Source organism: Echiichthys vipera, assembly GCF_963691815.1.
Source record: "Echiichthys vipera genome assembly, chromosome: 12".
Classification (NCBI taxonomy): domain Eukaryota; kingdom Metazoa; phylum Chordata; class Actinopteri; order Perciformes; family Trachinidae; genus Echiichthys; species Echiichthys vipera.
Window position 1 is genome coordinate 4906176 of NC_139837.1, and position 23230 is coordinate 4929405.

Consider the following 23230-nt stretch of genomic DNA (forward strand, 5'->3'; position numbering starts at 1 on the left):
AAACAGCTTTTTTTACCTGGGCGACACGGTGTTATAGTCGTTAGCACTGTCACCTCACAGCGAGAGGGTTCCTGGTTCGAATGTGTGGCGTTTGAATGTTCTCCCCGTGTCTGCGTGGGTTTTCTCCGGGTTCTCATGCAGGTGTTCGGTTCATTGATGACTCTAAAAAGTGCCCGTAGGTGTGAGTGGTTGTCTGTCTCTATTCGTCTCTATGTGTCCTGTGATAGACTGGCGTCCTGTCCAGGGTGGACCCTGCCTCACGCCTGATGTCAGCTGGGATCGGCTCCAGCCCCCCGCGACCCCGACAGGGACAAGCGGTTGAAGATAAGTTAAAAAAATTTTACCTTTAAAATTACATTTTGTTAGTTTCCCTGGCCCCCCTTTAGAAAGCTTTTTCTTGTTGTTGTTCGTTGAAATGGGATCATATTATAATATACAGTGTAGATAAAATTCTAATAAGATTGAGGAACTATTTTAGTATTTCAGTGTTTGTCACCATCTGCTGACAGCAAAATCTTGTTAATTAGGGGAAAAGATAATGAACCAGGTGTGGAGGACGGGGTTGTCCATCCAGTGACCTGCATGTCTCAGATAGGTGGGGAACTGTGTTGTTTATGTATTTATTTTAATATTGCATGTGAGATGTCTCTCGTCATGTTAACTTTTGTATTTAAATGTGCTCATTTGCAAGGTAGCCACTTTGAATGCATGCTTTATTGTGTGGCTGGAGTCTCCTGAGCTTGCTGTGTGTCGGTAACTATGGAGGCGTGTAAAACGCTTTTAGATTTCTTACTGGATTTTCTGTAGTGATAGTTCAATCATCCATTTGCTAACGTTTTTTATGACAGTCATACCTTCTATGAGACTCCGGTCTAGCCCCACTGTCTTTATTGTGGCATTAGACAAATGTTACATCTAATGATTTAACAGTGTTTTCATATTTGGGTCATTTTTTTTACGTAGTTTAACTTGGATCGCTAGGATTCTTATTACGCTTTTGATTGCTCGTCTTTCGATGATATTGGATCGTAGTTTAAATGGAAATCCTGTGTATAATGTATACACTACTTTTTTGCTTTCTGGTAGCAGCCAACAGCATCATTGTTAGGTAGTGTATATTTAATTAGCCACAGTGTGTTGTTCCATTAATTCCATGTTCAGAGGTGCACTGAGGCTTCTCCATCTTTCCTCATCAGAGAATGGACTCTCTAACCCATTGTTTATATGACACTTTCTGTGCTCGGCACTAATGGCAGTCATGCGTGGGCACAGGAACGCATCTCATTAAATTTCTGTCTTCAGGATAAGAGCCAGCTGTGGTCTCTGCTGAGCCGGTGCTTCGAGTTCACAGGCCTCCACCAAATCCCGACTGATGCTCCCCCAGAAGGATGTGGATAGAAAGCGGGTAGTCTTTCCCGTATTCTGGCTGTTTCGCACGTTTTCAATGGTAATGACTTCCCGTCACATGTGGATGGATGCGCAGATGAATTGGCTTCAACCGACAACTCTTGCCTCCTCAGCTCTCAGCAGTGTGACAGAGGGAGGGAGAGGTGAAGAGACAGGCATCAAAAGAAGTGCATCTCACCACACTGTTTGCTGATCACGGTATGCACACTCGCACACCAATTCATACTGCAGTGAATGGTGGAGGCCTCAGTGTGGAACAGTTTTAAAGTAAACAAACACCCCTTGTCTCTAGCAGGGACTGCCGGAGGCTATATACACCTGGGATCTGCGCCAGCAGCACTATCCTCTGTCCACAGTTGCCTGCTGCTATATTCAAATGACTGAGGTAGTCTACTGCTGAGAGTGAATTGACATGCATGTATTAGCATTTGTTGTCCAGCTGCAGCTGTAGCTATTGTATGTACAGTAATGACAAGTCATGCTCAGCTGATTAGAGGATGTATACATGGCACGTCCTCTTAAAAGCACAGGAAGCCAGGAGGACATCAATTTATTTTATTGACTGGTGTGCTTTTTAGCATAGTTGTCCTCAAGGTTTAAGGGTAAGGTAAGCCCCTGGCTTAGCCTAGCCCAGTGCGAGTGAGAATTTGCCCATTCCATATTTCATGAGGCTGACAGGTACATACCGATCTAATTTTGTCCTTGGAGACATTCGCAAGGCCCCACACGCGATTTATCTGCAGGTCACCTGCGGGGCTCCAAAGAGGAGATGGATGAAGTGGTAACAGATGACGGCCCGTGAAGCACAGACAGCCTGAGTTATGGGTGTACTTGTCGATAAAGTCCTCCACTGGCTCTACTCCAGCATGTAGTGGAAGCGGGTTAGTGACCGTAAACAGCCATAACTGACCATGAACGCCAGCGTCGAGATGGAGGGAGCCCCCGGTTTGAAGACAGATGGAGATGGGGGCAGATTTATCCTCCGCTGTAGTGTATTGGGTGGTCATATTTGAGCCACTTGTCAAGAAGATTGGATGCGATGACAGGAAAATGCGGGTTGCATATTTACTTGTGAGGGACGATAGCAATTTATTTTGCATTAGCAAGCAAGTTGCAAGGTCGTGTAAAAATGATGCAATTTTGTGTCACGCCTCTGTGGAACAACCACTCTTTGAAATTAAGGTATATATTTGAGCTGGCGAAGATGGAGGATGAGACACTTCATTCTGTTTTGCCTCAGACATATGCCAAGCAAAATGTCATCTGGAGTGATCTGGTTCTCAATGACTTCAGCGTTATGCTTTTATGTGCCCCGTACTGCTCGAGCTGTAGCGGGATTATGGAGTCAGATGGAGGTTTTCTCTTACAGACATAAGGATCAAAAGCATGGGATTACCCCTGCTTACTGACCACTTCGATTAACCTACAACAATTTTATTGTCAATCGATACGGCGTAATGCAAGGTGAGGAAAATCAATTTGTTCTCAATTACATTGCAATCAGCACCATCAAAGCATCCCGTCTCCTTCCTTCCTCAAAGAGTCCGAGTACCAGAGAGAATTGGATTAGGGTAATTAAATCATCTGGACAAATATGGCCCTGCTGCTCTGAAACTGACAAGTCCTTAAACGATAATACACTTCGGGTGTCCCCATAGGTGGGGGCACCTTCAGGTTCTGCAGTTTCCCCCAACGCAGTGAGATTTCCAGATGCTCTGATCAAATTTGGCCAGTTTTCAATCATTTTTTGGACAATGTGCAAGACTGTCTCATGGGACAGGAACTCAGTGGAGACGGATACTCGGATGCTACTAAATAAAAGATAATAAGGCCTGTTAAATCAGGATTATCCCCCTAATCTGGTTTGTACTGGCCAGGGAGAGCAGTGTCCTCTCAGCTGAACAGACTGCATGCACACACAAACACAGCCCCCGTGCCGCACTGCCACCTAGCAGTCAAATTGAGAACACCATTCAGACCTCAATCGTTTTTTAGGTCATTGCAGTCGAAACTGTGACAGAAAAATGTGTGAAAAATCTTTTCATTGCAAGTCTAAAACCACCCCTCTCATTGCTGAACAAAATAACAATGAAGCTCTCTCGTCGTCTCCTTCTTCTATTCCATTTTTCACAAAATTGGCTTCTAAAGCACACACACACACGCACACCCACACACACACACACACACACAGACACACACACACACACAGACACACACACACCCACACACACACACACACACACAGACACACACACACACACACACACACACACACACACACACACACACACACACACACACACACACACAGACACACACACACCCACACACACACACACACACACAGACACACACACACACACACACACACACACACACACACACACACACACACACACACACACACACACACACACACACACACACACACAAACAAAATCAGTGGAATTCCCCTTCAGGGATTACACAGCTATGCTAATTAAGATAAAAAGATCAAGTGGGCAATTGATGTGACGCCCACTTTGTGGAGCGCCGCTGACTCACCAGTCATGCTGTGTGACCAGAGGCGGTGGGTTGGTGGGTGGATGGGTGAGGGTAGGGGGGTGGGCCTGGGTAGCTCTCTCCCTGGAGGACAACAGTGTTACCTTTTCCAGTCCATCGGTGGCTGCTGCCCCGGGGAAACAGTCGATAGCAACTATTTGGGCACTTAGTCAATGTTGTCAGCTGTCAGATACAGCAGATTAGACCTCACTTGGCTGCACATGGCTGACAAATCATCAGGATTGGTAACGGGTGAAAATGCGGCATGTGTACCGCTGCAGGTGGGAGGCAGGGTGGATGCGAGGAGGGCGGTCAGATAATAAATAAAAGTGTTGCTTACTGTCAACCTCCATAGCACCTCTGGCTTTAAAGCTTTACTGTGGGGCTGCGGGGAAACAGGAAGGAAAGCGCTGCATAACCGGGTGAGGCATGAACAAGCATAAACATTATAAACCAAAGACCTGTCATCCATTCATCTTGCTGCTGAATACATTAGCTAGTCTGAGCTACCTGATACAAAAACCTATATATTCCACCTGCAATGCACACACTATGCCTTTGGCAGGCAACTGTTTTTGAAAAAGTCCTGATAAATATGTATTACAGAGGCACAAAGTCACACTGTCTGGTAAACATACACTGACTTTTTGGTATGGTAAAATGTATTAAATGAATCTAAGTCATTTATACATAGTAAAATTAAAATTCAGTGAATATTTCAAGTAAACATTTAAATATTCACACATTTTATTCAAGTAATACATTTACTGAATAGGAAAAGTACATTTTATTAAAAATTTACAAATACAATTTAAATGATTTATAGTCTCTGCGCATTAACTTTAAAATACTGATTCAATTCTACTCAAAAATATCTTTTAATCATGGATGAGTGATTTCTAGTCCGTGTAACCTTTCGTTCTCATATTCGTGATAACTGTCACGTATCGCAGGAGCGGAAGGTCGAACACACTCAGGGGTGGCGCCGTTGGAAAGCCCGTACATGAAAACACAGTCAAGAAATCATCTTTCATCCCTCCGTGACCTTCTGTTGCTGAGATACGGCAGAAAAAGCCTAACCGCAAACTCCCATGGTGCATTGCGGGATATATATTTTATCAATAAAATTGCATTTTTCTCACCCATAACGCATCATAAACACCAAGTATGATATATCACTGTGTTTGGTTTTAATATCAGCTATCAGAATCATACATACATATATATATAACCACTAAAAATGTCCCACTGCTACAGAGAAGTCTTGTTGACGAGACTTTATCAGATTGGAAGGAAATGCACTTAAAGTTACTTTGAAGCACCAATAATCGCCCCTCTGCTGATTAACATTGAAGCGCTGGTTTTGATGAAAATACTCATCTTAAGTGCACAAAACATGAGTGTGCTAGTGTGTATTCATACAACTGATTAACTGAACATGTCAAAATTTAAATAAAGTGCTAAAACCGACTTATTAACAACAATTTACTTTCCATGAAAAATGTTTTATCTCATCTCATCTCATCTTCAGCCTCTTATCCGGGGTCGGGTCGCGGGGGCAGCAGCTCCAGCAGGGGACCCCAAACTTCCCTTTCCAGGGCCACATTAACCAGCTCTAACTGGGGGATCCTGAGGCGTTCCCAGGCCAGAGTGGAGATATAATCTCTCCACCTGGTCATGGGTCTTCCCCGAGGAAAAATGTTTTAAACTTCCTTAATTAATTTAGATAAATATAACTCAGAACATTTACTCATTTACTTCACAAATATTACAGTTAAGGACAAGTACACTTGACATTGGTGAGTGACTTGTTCAAACTGACTTGTTACTTGACAAATTGTGAGCAAATTGTTCCAAGGATTTTATAAAAAAGTTATTTTTTCAGTGAAGTGATGCATTTAGAAGGGAAACACACAGTTTTCCCTCAGCAGTTGTTAAAGACCCAAAAATGCCTTAAATAACAATAAATATTGAACTTGCATTCATCCTGTGACTGAAACACCACTTTAAATGAATGCTCGTGTTGCTCCAAGTCCACGATATGTGTTAAATAAGCAAATGTTTGCCAACAGGCTCACCCTATCAACCATAATAGGTCAATAATTTGACAGCGTCCAGTTGAATGCATGTTCTCCTGTCCCAAATAGCCAAACAAATCTATTAGTGCAGCCTTAAAGCTGCGTTCAAAGACAGAAATTGGATACAGTCCTTCTAAAGGCTCTGTGCTCAACATACACTTTAATATGGCAGCAAACAAATATTTACTATATAAAGATATAGTGTAGAACCAGCATCCTGAACAGAGAATAAAGTCCATCTCCTTCTGTGTGTGTTGGAATCTGAGTTTCTCTGCTCTTTGTTTTGATAGACTGTGGCTCGGTGGAAGAGTGGGTCATCCTACATTCGAGAGATTGGTGGTTGGATCCCCACCTCCCCCGGTCCACGTGTCGAAGTGTCCTTGGGCAAGACACTGAACCCCGAATTGCTCCCCGTGCTGCACATGGGTGTGTAAATGTGGTGTGAATGGTTAGAGATGAGTTGAATGAGATGGTCTGTAGATGTCCACTGCCATCAATGTGAATGTCTGTGTGAATGGGTGAATGTGACAAACACTGTGAGAGCGCCTTGAGTAGTCAGGAGATTAGAAAGGCGCTGTACAAGTTAATTTACCATAGTCAGCCCGGCCGCACGTATATGTTAGTGCATGTGACCGTGACAAAACATCAGTATTTCCCGTATTGGGCCGTATGGAGGCAATGCCAGACCACTTTAGCTCCATGAAAACAAACAAGTTCCACTTCCGCGTCTAAAAATATTGGCAGGTAATATTGGTGATTGGCACTGCTTCCACATTGTGTGGCCCATAGAGCAGGAGCACTAGGGACTTCCGCTGGCCGAGGCGGCTACTTTCGGTTCGCGCTCCTGCTAATTGGAATGGGGATTCAATTATTTAATTGTCCATCTCTACTAGACATACCAAAATGTTATCTGATCAAATTCTGATACTGAGAAGTCGTTATGGGGGGTTTGTGACCCTCAAAAACATGATCCACAGATTTGCAGACGTCTCTTTCGCAACCTTAGTCAGTGGGGAAAAGTCTTTTTGGACGCCCACGGCATCACGTGACAGATATGGTAGTTGAAATTCTGTGGTTGGGCCAGTTGGCTTCAAAGCCTGGCACACTATCTGGGGACCTAAGGAAGACCCAGGAGGCTTTCTTGAGAGCAGCAACGGGGGTTAATAAATGTGAACTCACAGCTGTTCACTTCCTGAAGCTCCTGGTCTACTTTGAAAGCAGCTCCAAGCACCTCATTGCAGGTAATTCAGAACTGCAGGCTGTGACACTTTGTCATAACGTGTGTTTGTGTGTGCGTGTGTGTGAGTGTCAGTTAGGAGTGTGTTTTTAGGTTTGTGTGTGTGTGTGTGAGAAAGGGCTGAGTGTGAACATGGGTGAGAGAAAAAGAACTGATAGGAACCTCAAGCTGGGGACAGCTTCTCTGGATAATGTGATGCTGGAATGGCCCGCATTAGGTATGTGGGGCATCTGTGTCTGCATCGACCAATGGGCCAGGTGCATCATTCAGTACCTCGGTTTGATCCTTGCCTTCATTTCTGTCAAAACTAGAACAGCCCAAGTTGACATTGTTAACAGCAAAAAAATTTAAAAAATACCCAAACCAAGAGGCAGCCATCGTAATTTACACCACTTACTTAGATCAGGTAACAGGTGCTGTGTAGTATTAAAAAGTGAAAGATGAGTGGTGCATTGTGTGTGTAATTGCACATATTTTATTCCACAACTTCTCACACAAACACACACACACACACTCACACACACACACACACACAGGCCATCTGTTGTTTGCAGCAGCATGTTTAATTCTGTCATTTGTTTGTCACATCACTTTTTAGCATGGTCCGTAACATTGTCATTCCAAATAACAGTCATATTATACTGCTTTCTGTAATCAAAGTCCAAGTATTCAATTCAATTTTCAATTCAATTTTATTTATAGTGCCAAATCACAACAAAAGTTATCTCAGGACACTTTACAGAGTAGGTAAAGACCACACTCTATGACTTATTTATGATTTACATAGACCCAACAATTCCCCCGTAGAGTACGGTGGCGTTGAAAACGTTCACTATAACAGACAGGAACGTCAGACAGACCCAGCTCTGTGGAGGACGGACATCTGTCTGCACCGGAGAGAGGAAGAAAGGAGAGAGAGAGAGAGGACGGACAGATGGACAGAGAGAGACAGAGACAGACACAAAGACAGAGTCAGACACACTTCCAGTAACTATAATCATATCTATAGTAATGTGAATATGACTTATATGTTATGGCAGTTAATACAGCAGAATAGTAGAAACAAGCACAGCTACGGTTATACATTATAATAGCAGCAGGAAGCGTCATGCAGGACCACGTACAGCTATCATTTTAAGGGTGCGTTTTCAACAATGGAGCACAGATACACTAATAACAGACAACATGAGACCAGATGAATAGCACTTGAATTAATGTTATTGTCGTGCAAAATGAAAATATGCTAGATGCAACACAGGCCCAAAGGTATCAACACATAGATGGTTATTCAAGCTTATAAATTATACTCTTATAAGTAACTCTATCCCTGTCTTTTAATTTAACCCTATTCTCAATACTTCACGGCTTAGGTTAGCTAGCTGCTTACTTGTGTTGACACTTGCATATATGCCAGATTCATTAGACGACTTTTGACATGTTTGCTGTCGTGTTTTGATCATAGACTGTATAACAGTGGACGTAGTTACTGTGACGTCACCCATCGGTTTGAGGACGATCACTTTGATGCCGTAAGATTGCATTTTGGCCTTCGCCAACTTGGACAAAGGGGTGGGGCAGGAGAGGAGCAGGTTCAATCATTGACGCTGTGCTAAGCTAAATGCTAAAGAGCCAGCTGATGGAACTCATCTGCACTGGCTTCGCTTTTCAGACCCAGAAGCAACGTCCATCTTTACTAAAAGCTGACCTTGCACAGACATGAAAGTGGTTTTAATCTTTTCATCTTGTTTTAGGAATTATCAATTTCAATCTTTTTCAAACCTTTCCCTTAACTCCTCAAATATACATGCATTTTGTCTGTTGCCGAGTTCAACACAAAGTCAGTGACTGGTCATGATTCCAAAGAAACATTTTCCATACAAAACATGTAATTTTGTTCAACCAAACAGCATGCATGATCCCAGCTAAACCATAATTACTTGCCTTGACATATAGAAATGTTAAGTTGCTAGTAAGTAGGTGAGTAGGTGTCCATTTAACGCAGCTTTTGTAAGTAATGCATTATTCAAAAGAAGCAAATGCCCGTCTCATCCCCTGCCTCTCACCCCTTTAAGTCTACTTTCTGCTTTTTCTTTTTTCTTCTTCTTTGATTTCCCTCGCAGTCTTTCAGGCTCCCCGTGGCTGTCTTCCTACATGTGCTGGAGTATGATTGAGCAATGTTCTACACCCTCCCTCTATCACACACACACACACACACACACACACACACACACACACACACACACACACACACACACAAGCTCAACTCTCTACCTGTAATGTTCAGCTCATGCACCACCTGCATACCAATTAGAGTTCAGGTCCCCCATGACTCATATTCAGGACTGAAGCCAGCAGGGCTCCTGACACATCAGCACCCTGGAGTTGAGATCTCCCCTCTCTCCTTCTCTGGAGAGAGCACTTAACAGCCAGCCAGCATAGGCTTTCTCTGCAGCCTCCTATTGACTCCCAACGCGGAGCGCTGATTTCCGTCACAGTTTAGTCATCTAGGAACTTGTGCTCTAAAGTCAGCTGTTTCTTTCTTTTTTCTTTTTTTTTTTAAAGCGTATGCTGTTAGCCCTGATCAAGGAGACCATCCTACTGCTCCTTGAAAGCAGTGATTGAAGTGTGGTGAGTGGGAAGAGGATGGCCCTGATGTTACGGCTGTTGAGGTAATCATCACTGGCACTCGTGCACCTGGGCTCAAAATCGTTTGAGACATTTTAGGTTTGGCTGAGGTTGTGCTCGCTGCTGATTATCAGTGTTGATCTTTAGAAAGGCAACGCAAAAGTGGCGTCGGGTCACTTTTTAATCTGCGATTAGACGAGATTCTTTGGGGGGAAATCTGTGTGCGTACGGTGACGCAAAAGTGTGTGGAATTCAATGAAGTTTGCATGTCAGGTGTCTAGGTGGAGCTGCACCCAGAGCTGGTGCATGCGTAGAAACTTCCTTCTCCTTCTCTCCCTAACAGCGGAGAAGCAGGACGCCGTACAGTGTGACAGGGATCCGCAGCACGGTCTGCAGCCTCCCACCGCCTCGGCTCCACCCAGGACACTTGAATGTCCCACTGATGGAAACAGTGCCACACGTTTGTTTGTGGATGTTACGATGATGATGAAACACGTACGCGACGTGAGCCAGCGTGAGCAGATCAGAGCACACTTTTGCGTTTATACCATTTTGCACATAAACTCAACAGTGAAGCGTTATTAAGATTTCAACTGTGGAGGAGGATTTCACTTTTTTTAAGCCCCAAAAACGCCATCGCCGCCTAAACGAAAAGCACATTTGTTAAAATATTCAATCATTTTCATCCAAGAGCGTAAACGGGGCCTTAGGTGAGTGGAACGTGGAGTCTCTGGCAGTATGAAAATATAATGATTATTACTTGAGCACATAGCAGACTGCTTTCCATCCGCATGGGGATACATTTTAAGGAGGGGGCTATGCACATCGGACCCGGGGAAGATAGGTGACATCTGTGGCAAACATACTACATAGGATATATACGGTATGTGTCTTAGTTCTATGTTCCTATAACATGAACACCATTCCTCACACTAATGTTGCCTTTTCCTAATCTAGAACCATTTAATGGGCGAGCTCTCAGAATCCGTATTAATTGGTGTTTGATTAAAGGCAGGTGCAATGAAAAGGTCAATCAGTAAAAAATGCAGGCAAAGCTATGAGGCGCCTGCTGACAGGTGACTCGTTGAAGTGACTACGCTCCAGGCTACTTTCCAACACTAATTGCTTTCTAGTTGTAATAAAAATAAAATATGTGCAGCTTAGTCCATTTATTATAAACTCACAACTGCAGTATGTAATATTTATTCCAAATTGCAACCATAACATCTAAAGTAAGAAAGGGGATGAAAATGACCTTGGACAATTGTTCAAAGTCCAATTAATCTGGAAATAAAATGTTAATGTTCCTTGCATATATCATTACCGCAACAAGCGTCTCACTAAACTGCATTTCTTGGTAGTTAGTAGTTCTGCCCCGGGATATCACATTCATGGTGAGTGTTTTAATTCAGGGGGATGAATGATAGTAGCTTTTACTGGAAGGTAGCATCAGCTAAAAGCATTATTTCACTGAACTCTCATGGATTCAATTTGCCTGTTGCCTCTCTGAACGTACCTGCGGTTTGTGCACTTGCTGTCTTTTAACCACAAAGGTGGTTTTCCCCCAAATAATCACACTGTTTTAGTTACATCTGACCATGCCTTACCAAAGGACTGCATATGTAAACTTTCCAACTCGAACACAAAACACACAAATCAAGAACTGATAATAAATGGCCGATAAGAAACTCTTGGATCTAAAAACTAGATTTAAATTTACTGTGAAACCAAATATATGATATGATATGATATGAAACCAAGGAAACACACTATGCAGAAAGATGGATTCAAATAAGGGAAGCGGAAGGATCTCATCTCATCTGATCTCATCTCATCTCATCTTCAGCCTCTTATCCGGGGTCGGGTCGCGGGGGCAGCAGCTTTAGCAGGGGACCCCAAACTTCCCTTTCCCGGGCCACATTAACCAGCTCTAACTGGGGGATCCTGAGGCAACACCGCCCCCGCTGCTCCGATTCTGAAACTCACGCTCCATCGTCCCCTCACTCATGAACAAGATGCCGAGGTTCTTGAACTCCTCCACTTCGGGGAAGTGGAAGGATGGTAAACGCAAACAAAAACCATAACAACTCAAAAGAAATGACTGTAACAAGGCAAGAGACAAACTTCCCTTAGAGGAAAGGAGGAAGTAGATTGGGAATAAGGGATGGTGAGGAGGAGGGCAAAGGGGTTTTTGGTTATTTTATTTACTTGTATATTTATTTGTCATGTCTCTCTTTTCGTGCTAAGCAACAAATCACAGCTAAGGCTGCATTAAGCCAACGCCCCAGGTGATGTTAGCAATGATCTGTTCCTCATGCTCTCAAAAGGAAATACACACCTATAGCTTCCAGAGTAAATGCAGGGACAGATTCCCTTTTATTTTACTCCAGTATTGTTTTGGAATATTTTTTGTTTCTCTTATACTTGTACAGGCTGGGAGTATTGCTTTTAGTAAAGATGGACATTGCTTCTGGGTCTGAAAAGCAAAGCCAGTGCAGATGAGTTCCATCAGCCGGCTCTTTAGCATTTAGCTTAGCACAGCCTCAATGATTGAAACTGCTCCTCTCCTGCCCCACCCCTTTTCTCCAATGTACATATTAAAAAATAATCCGATTTCAAATTAATGACAGTGTTCATGGAGTGCACAAGTTCATCTGTGAAACAACATTAGATGCCTTGAAGGGGACTTTCGTCTCCTGTGCTCTAGAACATCACTTGTGGCAGTGCTGTGGTGAAATGTTCCCCCCAAGACAAAGAAAACTTCCCAAAATGAAGTTGGATCAATCAATCGATCATCTTGCTTGACGTGCAGGTCCGCACTTGTTGTTACCCGTAACACCCTTCTATGCGTAGGTTGTCAAAGATATTTGCGTGGATCTCTGCAGATGCATAATTGCAGCTTAACTCAAATTAACTACTGTGTGCTGGCAGTTAGCGTGGGCTTCAATCCTTTGTCAGGGTTTATATCAATCAAAGGAAGGTGAGTGCAGGTTTGAGCAATGTAATTACTCCAGTGCCTAGCCTGAATTGAACTGAATTGAGAAAACAACTGAAATGGAGAAATGAATGGAGCAAGTGCAGATGGGTAAAAACCTAAAGAGGGCCTATCATGCTTTTCTGACTTTTCTGACCTATAAATGTCGTAATAAGGTTTTGTAGTCATGTTAAATAACACCAAAGCGTCAAATAATGTAGTACTTGCATTTAGAAGTGCCGACCGTCTTTGAATTTCCAGAATTTGTCTACGTAGGAGAATCCTGACTTCCCCATTGGTCATGTTGCTACACACCTTTATGCTTTTTTTTGGTGTTTATTTTGGAATCTATTAAAGCTAATGTTAGCATGTTGCGCAGCTAACGTGGCTAGCGCCCATATAGATGGTGTTTTTAGCTGCTGATGTAACAGATTCTGTATATCGTAAAGGGGCATAACATTTCCCGGTGCGCAGCATAAACAGTTGATCAATCACAGCAGAGCAGACCAGCCGACCAATCAGAGCACACTGGGCTTCTCGGGAGGAGGGCAGAAGCTCAGACAGAGCCTGCCAAACAGAGTAGCTGCACCGGTGCTGCAGCAATGGAAGATATGAGAAATATAATGTGTTTTTTAAAGATTGAAGCATGTAACTCTATTGTAGTTGACCTGTAAAATACAAATATGACCCTGGAAACTACCCTGGCATCTTTAAGTTCACCTCAAACCAAGGCTATATAGAAGTAGTGCTGCAAAAGAGTTGTGGCTTCTGCAGGAAATCGCAGCAGTTTCAACACCTGAAATACAGTCAAGTCACACAACATGGTAAGTGGATAGTCAGAAACAAGTCTTTTACAAAGGTGTTTGGAGAAAGCATGCTATACCCTAAAATGTCCCACAGATATAATACCCGGAGATAACAAAGCCATAAACTGTCACATTGTGATGATAAAGTCCTGAGTGCAACAGTGCAATTTAAATTATAATTATAAAACTGCCCAAAACTAATCTCTTGTTTTCCATGGGACCCATTTGAGCCTATAACCTCGCATTATATCATAAGGGATGCATAAGGGATATTATATAGTGCTGTGAATCTGAATTTCACTCAGCCACATGTCAGAGATGCTCACACAAGGCTTTAAAATGTAGAGATCGCTTTGAACCTGGAGGAGGGGAGTCTCACGTGTATCTCATAAAGGCTTAGAGTCATTTTTTTGTGTAGTATTTCAGTTGTCAGTTTGCCAACAGTCACTCACTTTCCCTGTCATCACAGAGCCGACACGTCCCTCTCTGCCCTGCAGTAATCCTCAGTGTTTCCCCCCGTCCATCATCACCTGACTCCGACATCCACCTCTACACGTTTTCTCCTAATTAGCTCCCCATTATACAAACCTTGCAGCCTTTCTCTGTTCTCCAAAAGGCCCGGACACACCGAGCAAAATGAATTTCAATCAGAGGCAGAACGAATCCACACAAATGTTGACGTGCAGTTCAACTTTTATTATTCAAATCAATCCCCTTTAGTGCTGACCTTTGAAGCGAGAGAGCCATAGACTCCAAAATAGGCAAAGTTATTGTAACTTCTTAGCTGTGTTGAAGTTAAAAGTGTTAAAGAGCAGTGTTTTGCAGACATCTGTGAACTTACTTCCCTTTGGGTAAAATAGCTAGGCTAATGAGTTTCTAAAAACAATCTCGTTAGCTTGGAGAACTGAAGTTTCCCTCTTCAATAAGTATTTACTAATTGAAAATGTGTTCAATGGTGAAAATAAACAGCACAGTAGAAAGAACATAATGAAAAGTGTAGTACATTTTTGTGACACCCAATCCCATTTCTTATTGGTACCCCTCCTCCTTACCCAACCCTTTGCCCTTTGAAACAGTTACAAGGGTAAGGGGACAAAACTAAAATCGTCAGAAAAATTCAAGGAATGGCAAGAAACTCGGCTGTTAATGACCAAAATACGAACTGTCTAAGGGCGTGCTCACACTGTCCATACGTACCGTGCACAAACAGGTTTTACGGGTAAAGCCTAGTTTGTTTGACCAGTGTGTGCAACCACACCGCGCCTAGCTGGCTGGCTGCCTGTTGGGACATATAAAAAGGAGGAGGGACCATGCGCGGACATTTAAAACAATGGCAGTGAAAGGTTCACGTTGGTGTGATGCGGAGGTGGAGTGTTTACTGCAGATTTGGTCGATGAAAAGATTCAAAAACAGTCGACAAGACGCACAAAAACTCAGAGGTCTACGGAAAGATTTGGAAACAAAGCCACGCATCGCCATGACGTCACCAATGTGTGTGACGTATAGGCAGCAAGAAGCATTCGCCGAGGCCCAGGTAGTGTGAGTACAAACGGGCCTGGGCCGCGGGGGGAGAGGGAGAGGGGGACAAGTACCCTAAAGCCCGGGACACGGGACGGACGGACAGTGTGAGTGCGCCCTAAGTGGCCGCGGTGTCATCCGCGTCATGTCCTAACTCCTGCCTCTATGTTGACCCGTATTTCCAGCAAGCGAGAACACATTTTACATGGGAAATCTCCTGCTTTGTGCTACATGCATGAAATGGAAACTCTGGACTATGTCCGCACCTGCTTCTTGGGACATTGTCCGGATTTCAAAAGTGAAAACGTCTTAAGCGATCAAAACCACAGAAGACCGGCAACTCTCTTCTGAGTCAAATTATAGAGTCAATGGAGGATGCTTCAGTTTCCCCAGTGTAAACTTAGACAGGGGTGTCTGAGGGCACGGTAAAGTGGTGGAAATATTCTAAATATAGCTTTCACTTGACCCATCCAGGTCTGCGTCATTGCAATGTCACCATGGTTTTCAGATGAACGGTGTTTGCCGTTTGGATTTGAATGACCGTGTTGTAAATGGTGATTAATGTTATTTAATGCTAAACTGGTTACTATTGCTCATAATCTCAATAAGCACATATACTGTTTATTTCTAACACAATACCACAACATTTACATCTCAGATTATGAATCTGTGTAGGAGCCCCACTGGAGAAAGTGCAGGGGATGGCAACTCACTAAGCTCCGAAGCAAACACAGTAATTTACTAAACTTCCCTTACCGCTAACCCTGCAATGCCTATGATACATGGGGATGTTAAACCCCATCTAAGCTGCGCTCCCTCTCCTCTGCGTGATCTCATATAGGAGTGTGTTGGCGTTTACCTCATCTCTGCTGTCGTTTGTTTCTTGGCACCACTTATCTCCTCCCAGCGTGTGAGGAGCACCTCTAAACTGTCTGAGTGTGTGCCAGGCATTTGGACAGGTGCCTGAAGTGGCAGCACGCCGATTCCAGTCCCCCTGGGCCTCGCCTGTATTTGATATGCTACATCAGACGCCTCGCAGTCGACCATGCATTCACAGGCCAAGCTATGGGACCGAAACCATCCTTCCTCTTGTCTGACAAGGCCTTCCTCGGGGCTGGTAAACAAGTATGCTTGTTAGTGTAGCTATTGTAAGCTTTCTGTTGGAGATGTAGGAAACAAAAACTTGTTCCCCTCCCAGAGGCGAGTCATCTCAGAAGGTACACCTGCCGGTGTGCTCTAATTTATGAAATCCTTTATTTCTCTGCAGAAAAAGTTTATCATTCCAACTTTTACAGAGCACGTCTCTGCTGTTTTTTTCTCTTATCACACCAAAGTTTTCCTTTAAGACCTAAGGGAATGCACCTAGTTAGTTAAGAGCAACATGGAAATCTACTGCTACAGCTTTCAAGAGGGGGAAAGCTTTCTTCTGTGCCCCAATTTAAACTGGCATGAATAATGGAAATATTTATCCGTGACTAGGGAGAAATGATGCATGTTTGAATACATACTTTATTAAAATTATTGAATGTTTCACACTTATTGACTGTTGGGCTACCTAGTATGATTGATGATGATGTGGCACTTTTAAAAGATAAATGTAACACGCTTTACAGAATATACAGAACAGACAAATTTGTGGTGCCATTAAGAAATGCCATCAAACGAAATAAAAGCCAGCTCTTGAAAAAAATCCTCTAAAAGATAGATGTTATTCTATTCAGCTATGTGCGCCATCTCTGTCTCCATGCGGTCTCACGTCTAGGTCATGTGCATAAACACGTTTTTCGTCAATACGTACGTAAATGCCAGTTCGATGCCCAATAACAAGGCTGGTAAAATCTGTGTCTGCACTTTGCGACCTGGGTATGCTCCTGTTTTGTGTGTTCATGGACAAACCATACACTCTATATTTTCTACCACTGGGCAATTCTGCTCAGACCACCAACACCTGTCTGCCCTGCTGCTTGTGGAACTGGTACAGACAGTTGCTTCAGTGTCACATGAATGCTGTCGACATGTGGCTGCCTTGCAGAAAACATCTGGCCTTCAATAATATAATGTTTCATTTCATTATTATATATGTATTTTTGTGCGGTTTTTCAAGCCTTTATTATAAAGGACAGACAGAGAGAGGGGGAGACATGCAGCAAAGGGCAGCAGGTCGGAGTCGAACCTGCGGCCTCGAGGACCTTCAGCCTCTTTAAATGAGGCAACTGCTCCAACCACTCAGCCACCGACCGCCCCATAAAACATTTTTTAAAGTCTGTGACATAAACTACATATATGCACATTGAAACTGTAGTGAAAGCACTGTTATGGCGGTGTCCTCCGTTTGAGAGATCGGCGGTTTGATCCCCATCCCCCCGGTCCACATGTCGAAGTGTCCTTGGGCAAGAAACTGGTGTGAGTGGTCAGATTAGATGGTCTGAAGATGTCCACTGCCATCAGTGTGAATGTGTGTGTGAACGGGTGAATGTGACGAACACTGTGAAAGCGCCTTGAGTAGTCAGAAGACTAGAAAGGCAAGTAGAACTTGTACTAGAAAGTACAAGTCCAATTACCATTTATGATGTCAAAAGATAATTCTCTGCCTCTTCTTGCTGCACACGGCATGCATGGTGTGGTAAAACTAAATAGGTAATTTAAAAAAAGACAATATAGAGCAAGGGTGTCAAACTGATCCAGTAAAGAGTCGCTGTGGCTGCAGGTTTTCATTCCAATCAATCAAAAACACACCTGGTCCAACAAATCAACTGTGTGAAGACAGTTCAGGTGATTGAGTAAGTCGAGTCAGATGTGTTCTCGCTTGGTTGGACTGAAAACCTGCAGCCACATGGCCCTTTACTGGATCAGTTTGACACCCCTGATATAGACGTATTTAGCTGATTTAAATTCATTGTATACAGATGAGCAGCGTTTTGCATCATCCAGCGCTCCTCCGCTGCTCCACAGGGAGTTCTGCCACGGAGGAAAGCCAAACACCGTTCATCTGCTGAAACTGCCCACATTGCCTTGACACAGCTCTGATTTAAAATCGTTACAGTACCCCTTTAATGTTCTTACAACAAAAAAACCCCACAATTTTCCTCATCTCTGTTTTTTTTAGCGTGCTGTGAGTAAACAAGCCAGGCCCCTTAGTCACACATCTGGGAGCATACTTTGCATAACAACGGGAAATTGCGGTGAACACTGTGTTCTTTTTGTTTACCTGTTTTTATTTCTGTGAAATTGTGATGAAATAATCACCCTTCCCGGAGCTCTGGCGTTTATGATCAACAACCTCAGAAATAATGAATGCCACACACACACACACACACACACAACACATCCAACCCTGTGTCATTATTAGTTTCTTACTGAAATGTTGCGGCTTATACAAACGTCAAAAAAGTGTTTTCGTGCCGGAGGGATTTTTTTGGTTTGTTTTTTCAGGCAGAGCCTTTTGGATTATTCGTCACATCTTAAAAACTGCCATTTAATAATCTCTCCCCTACTTCGGATAATAAGCCAAGGCGTTTTTGACAGGAGGGCATTTCATCACAGTTTCAAACTCTTCGGGAGCCCCGGTACGTACAGTGAAACTTTAAAACGATAATAGGAAAGAAAAGGTTCCTATGATTTAGCAGCGGCCTGTAATCCTTGAGATAAAGCAAAAAAAGCCCCTGAAGCCAGAGCAGATGAGTTCCACAGATGGAGAAATGAGGGGAGGCCAGAGGACAGCGCTTTAAAGCAACACGAAAAATGAATTCAGTCGATTTCACATGGTGCTATTTATTGGCAATTATAGTCAAGTGCTTAAGACGGTCTGTGCATGGAAGTGGGAGTGGGAGTGACACCACTTTACTTCTCTTCAGGTGTGGATGAGGTGAATTTGAGGGTCGTTCAGTCAGAACGAGCCACAGATTTATTTGTTGTAGCCTCGTTAAAACAAAAGGAACAAATCGCCGGAACATGAAGGTTTGCTCCATCATACAAACTGCTGCTTTTATTCACTGTGTAAACAATGTGTGACCCTTACAAGAGCATTACACACACTCAAAACACAGCTTTACTGGAAATACACACTCAAAACACAGCTTTATTGGAAATACACACTCAAAAACGTCCTTAAGCACAGTTCAGGCAGCGTTGTATAATAATCTGTTTTCTCAACTGAGAATTAAAACTACAATTAAAAGGGCCTATTAAACATAAAAATGCATGAATGTAACTCACTTTTTTTCCCTCTAAAAATGAGTAAAAACAATCTCTGACTAAATGAGTGATGTTACAATTTGGGTGACAGCTATTAAAGCTATGTACATACATGTACAACTGTACATTCTGCATCCTCCCTCTCCCCTCAGTGTTCCAGGATACCTCCCCCCGGCCTCGTATCCCCTCCCTGGCCTCCTAACGACAGGCAGAGGCAGAAACCGGCTGGTTAAAAACTCCCGGTTGTCCCAATGGCCACTCCACCCCTGCCGTACACACTGCACACATTCCTGTTGGCAAAAGATGTTAATAACTGAAGTTGATTTTTTTAATTATTAAAATGTTTGATAATATGAATTTGCTTTGTGTATCCCTGATTCACAACAAGTGTTTAAGTGTGTTAACTGTTGTGTTGTTTGTCTTTTGCCTCCAGTCCAACTGAAAAGTAAAATGTATGTTTGGTATGGGTGGCTTTTATATAGCATGAAGAAAAGCAATATCTACCATGTGTGGACACCTTTTATATCCATGACTGGACGATATATTTCACCTAAAACTAGAAAAGTCCAGGAGATTTGTGAAGTTGTATGTCCCTTTGCACCAGTCAGCTACTGCATACCCCTGGGCATAATGTCCCTGTCCTCATTTGGATCACTGCCACAAACTTGACACAGAGAGCACACCCTCTGTCTTCTCCTCAGACCTTTCCACTTCCTGAGCTGGCTGCAATGCACCATTTAGGGAACCGCTTTAAATCAAACCACTTTCTTTAACTTTCTTCCATGGCTCTCTGGGTCGATTTAATGGCATTATACTGCTTCATGATCTCCTTCCATATATCATCTTTTTGTGGGGCCATAATACCACTGCTACTTTTCCCCCCAGCTGCTCCGAGTTTTGTCTCAATTTCTGCATCGCTGGAGTTCTTCCGTTTCACTTTTTCACCACCACTTTCGTCCAGAGGATTATGGAGTTTCTGAGGCGATGCCATTATGTTAATTCATGTTAATTGAAGTTCTGTGCATACATTTGCAATTTACAGGGAATTGGGATTCATCAAGATATGCATATATATGAATGTGTATATATATATATATATATATATATATACTGTATATACGGGACTACTGCATAATTACATACCAACTTTCACAGTATGCACACTTCATAAGTGCGAATCAGCTCACAACATTATAAATGTTTTATGATTAAGATGCATCGTCTGACACTTTCTCTCATGTTTAACAATTCACGAGTCTGTTCATGAGGGAACACCGCTTGCCTTGCTTCCATTGTATATTTATCGAGTAAAAGCTATGGCAAGGACGCATGCAGAGAAAAACAGAAATGTGAAAAAAACATCTGCTTATTAAAAAAAACCTGAATTGTTTCATGTGCAGCATTCATGGGCGGAGCGTACTGAGCTACCTGAATGGAGATACAATACATAACATCCTCCGCACCATCAGTGCCAGCCTATCACTGTCACTCACACTTTTTAAGAGCTACAGGAAATGTGCATGTTACTTGTACATGAGTTGACATTGTGAATCAAACAAGCCACCTTAAATGTCAAAAAGATAAACTCTTTGTTTTTATCGTCTCTCTTGAACCACATGCATTTTAATAGTGGTTGGATCTTGAAGTGCTCATGAAACTGTATGAATAAAACTGAATGTCATCTTGATTTTTCAAACTGCAACTATTCTGTATTTCTCACTTGGAGGAAGAAGTGCTGGAGCGCCGTTCCGCTGTATCAAACAGTATCATGATTGTGTGACGATCGAAAACCATTCAGAGTGATACGTCCCCTCCGGAGTCTGGTAAATCCCTCTGGGGTCCTATTTTGTAAAGGAGACACGCCAAGTGAGGGGACATTTGAGAGGGCGTGCCCTGAATCTACCTTCATTTTACCTAAATGGAAACGTGACTCAAGACTCGACCTCTCTACGTTTACTGTAGTGCATACAGACAACAATGTTTGGTCCAATAGAGAACAGTCTTAAAATGTCCTAGCAGTAACCTAATCATTATGTTATATCAGGGCTGCCAACTCACACACATTGACCGTGACACTGAGAAAGATAGCACCGTAAAACACTGCCGAGACAAGTAAGTTGGTACGGTATACGGTCCAGCAGTATTCATTTCTCCTCTGTTGTTTAGCACTTGTACGTGTAGGATGTCAGTTGGTCTTTGTGGTATTTGCCCCCCCACCCCTGCACTGTGATTGGAAGGTTGGGTATAAACAGTGACATTGACCAGCACAGCGTTACACCCAAAGTCGAACATGCTTCAACTCTTGAGGACCAGTGCATAATAGAGGCCCTGAGGTCTGCACTCAGACTAAAGATGATACACTGGTGAAGAGTAGGCCAATATTTTTATTTGTTTGGTTTCTATTCTGAAGAAACATGCAGAACACACAAGGCATCATGTATTTGTAATTCAGGTTCACATCCTGTTCATAACCTTGATTATCTACTATCCCCTTCCGGTATTTCAAAAAAAAAAAATTCCCCTAAATCCAGTTAGTGAATACACTGATGCTTAAAATTCAATTTGCACCTCATTGTCATAAATCTGCTCACCGAGACCCAGAGTATTGATTTGGGTTTACCATTACCACTTGTAATGAATCTCCTGAAATATCACCCCATTGCAGTAATTTGCTACTTAGAAGAACTGCTCAGGAAATCCATACAAATTAATACAAGTTATTGAAGCACTTTGAGCAAATACAAGAAGGTGCCAATATTACTTTGCATTCTAATTCGTAAATCCACTCCGTTGAGTCATTATCACCAATATGCATGTACAGCATGAGATCCCTTTGAGATTTATTAGCATAATAAAATTACATTTAATGCGGTCACCTGAGACTTTATTTACCACATTAATCAGCTTATTTTTTCTCATTTACTTTTGCAGCCCAGCTACTTTTTCTGCTCCCTCACTCCATATGGCATTTTATGCTGACATCACACCTCTGACTTGTGGCCCTACAATACAGCAAGTCAGTGATTTCCACTGCTACATTGGTACGCAGGGTGTGTGCTTATAGTGATGGCCATCTGTTTTAGTTAAAAACCAAACCAGTTTGGATATATAATACATACCCCAGGCTAAGATATGCCGATATATCAATTGCTGAGGCACTGAACAACTGTGGGAGTTGTTTCTTATCTCACTCGCTGTAGCATATAGCAGAACAGTCGTAGCAATCTGTTGAGAGCAGATAGGAGTCTGTCCTTTTCAAGCGCAATAGGCATGACATGCTCATGCTGTATCAAAATGGATGATTCAACACAATTATGGCATGTCATTGGCTGCAGTGTCTTTGATGGCAGTCCTGCAGCTCTTTGTATATTCATGGTGAGCTAGTTTGGATCAAAATCATTAGACAAATCCAATGATCTGTCAAGTTCCATTATCATTTCTCATTGTGATGATGAGAACTAGAACAGGAACGAGGCGATGGCTAATTGTGCACATATATATATGTGTATGTTCTCTATGTGCACTGTATATCCCTATTAAGGAAGATTAATTCCTTTTTAGGTTAACATTTACAAACTCAAGGCAGGACTTATGAGGCTGGTCTGAACAGATTTTCTACCCAAATGATCCTGTAGTAGTGTAAGGGCGCACTCGCACTGTCCATCCGTACCGTGCCCAAACAGGTTTTACAGGTAAAGCCTAGTTTGTTTGACCAGTGTGAGTGCAACCGCACCGCACCTACCTGCGGCTGACTTGCCATCCACGGACTGTTTGAGAGAGGTGAGCTTTTGTTAAGCACGTGTCTTGTCTTTAATCTGTTAGGGCTGGACTTGTTTTACTTTCAGCGCCC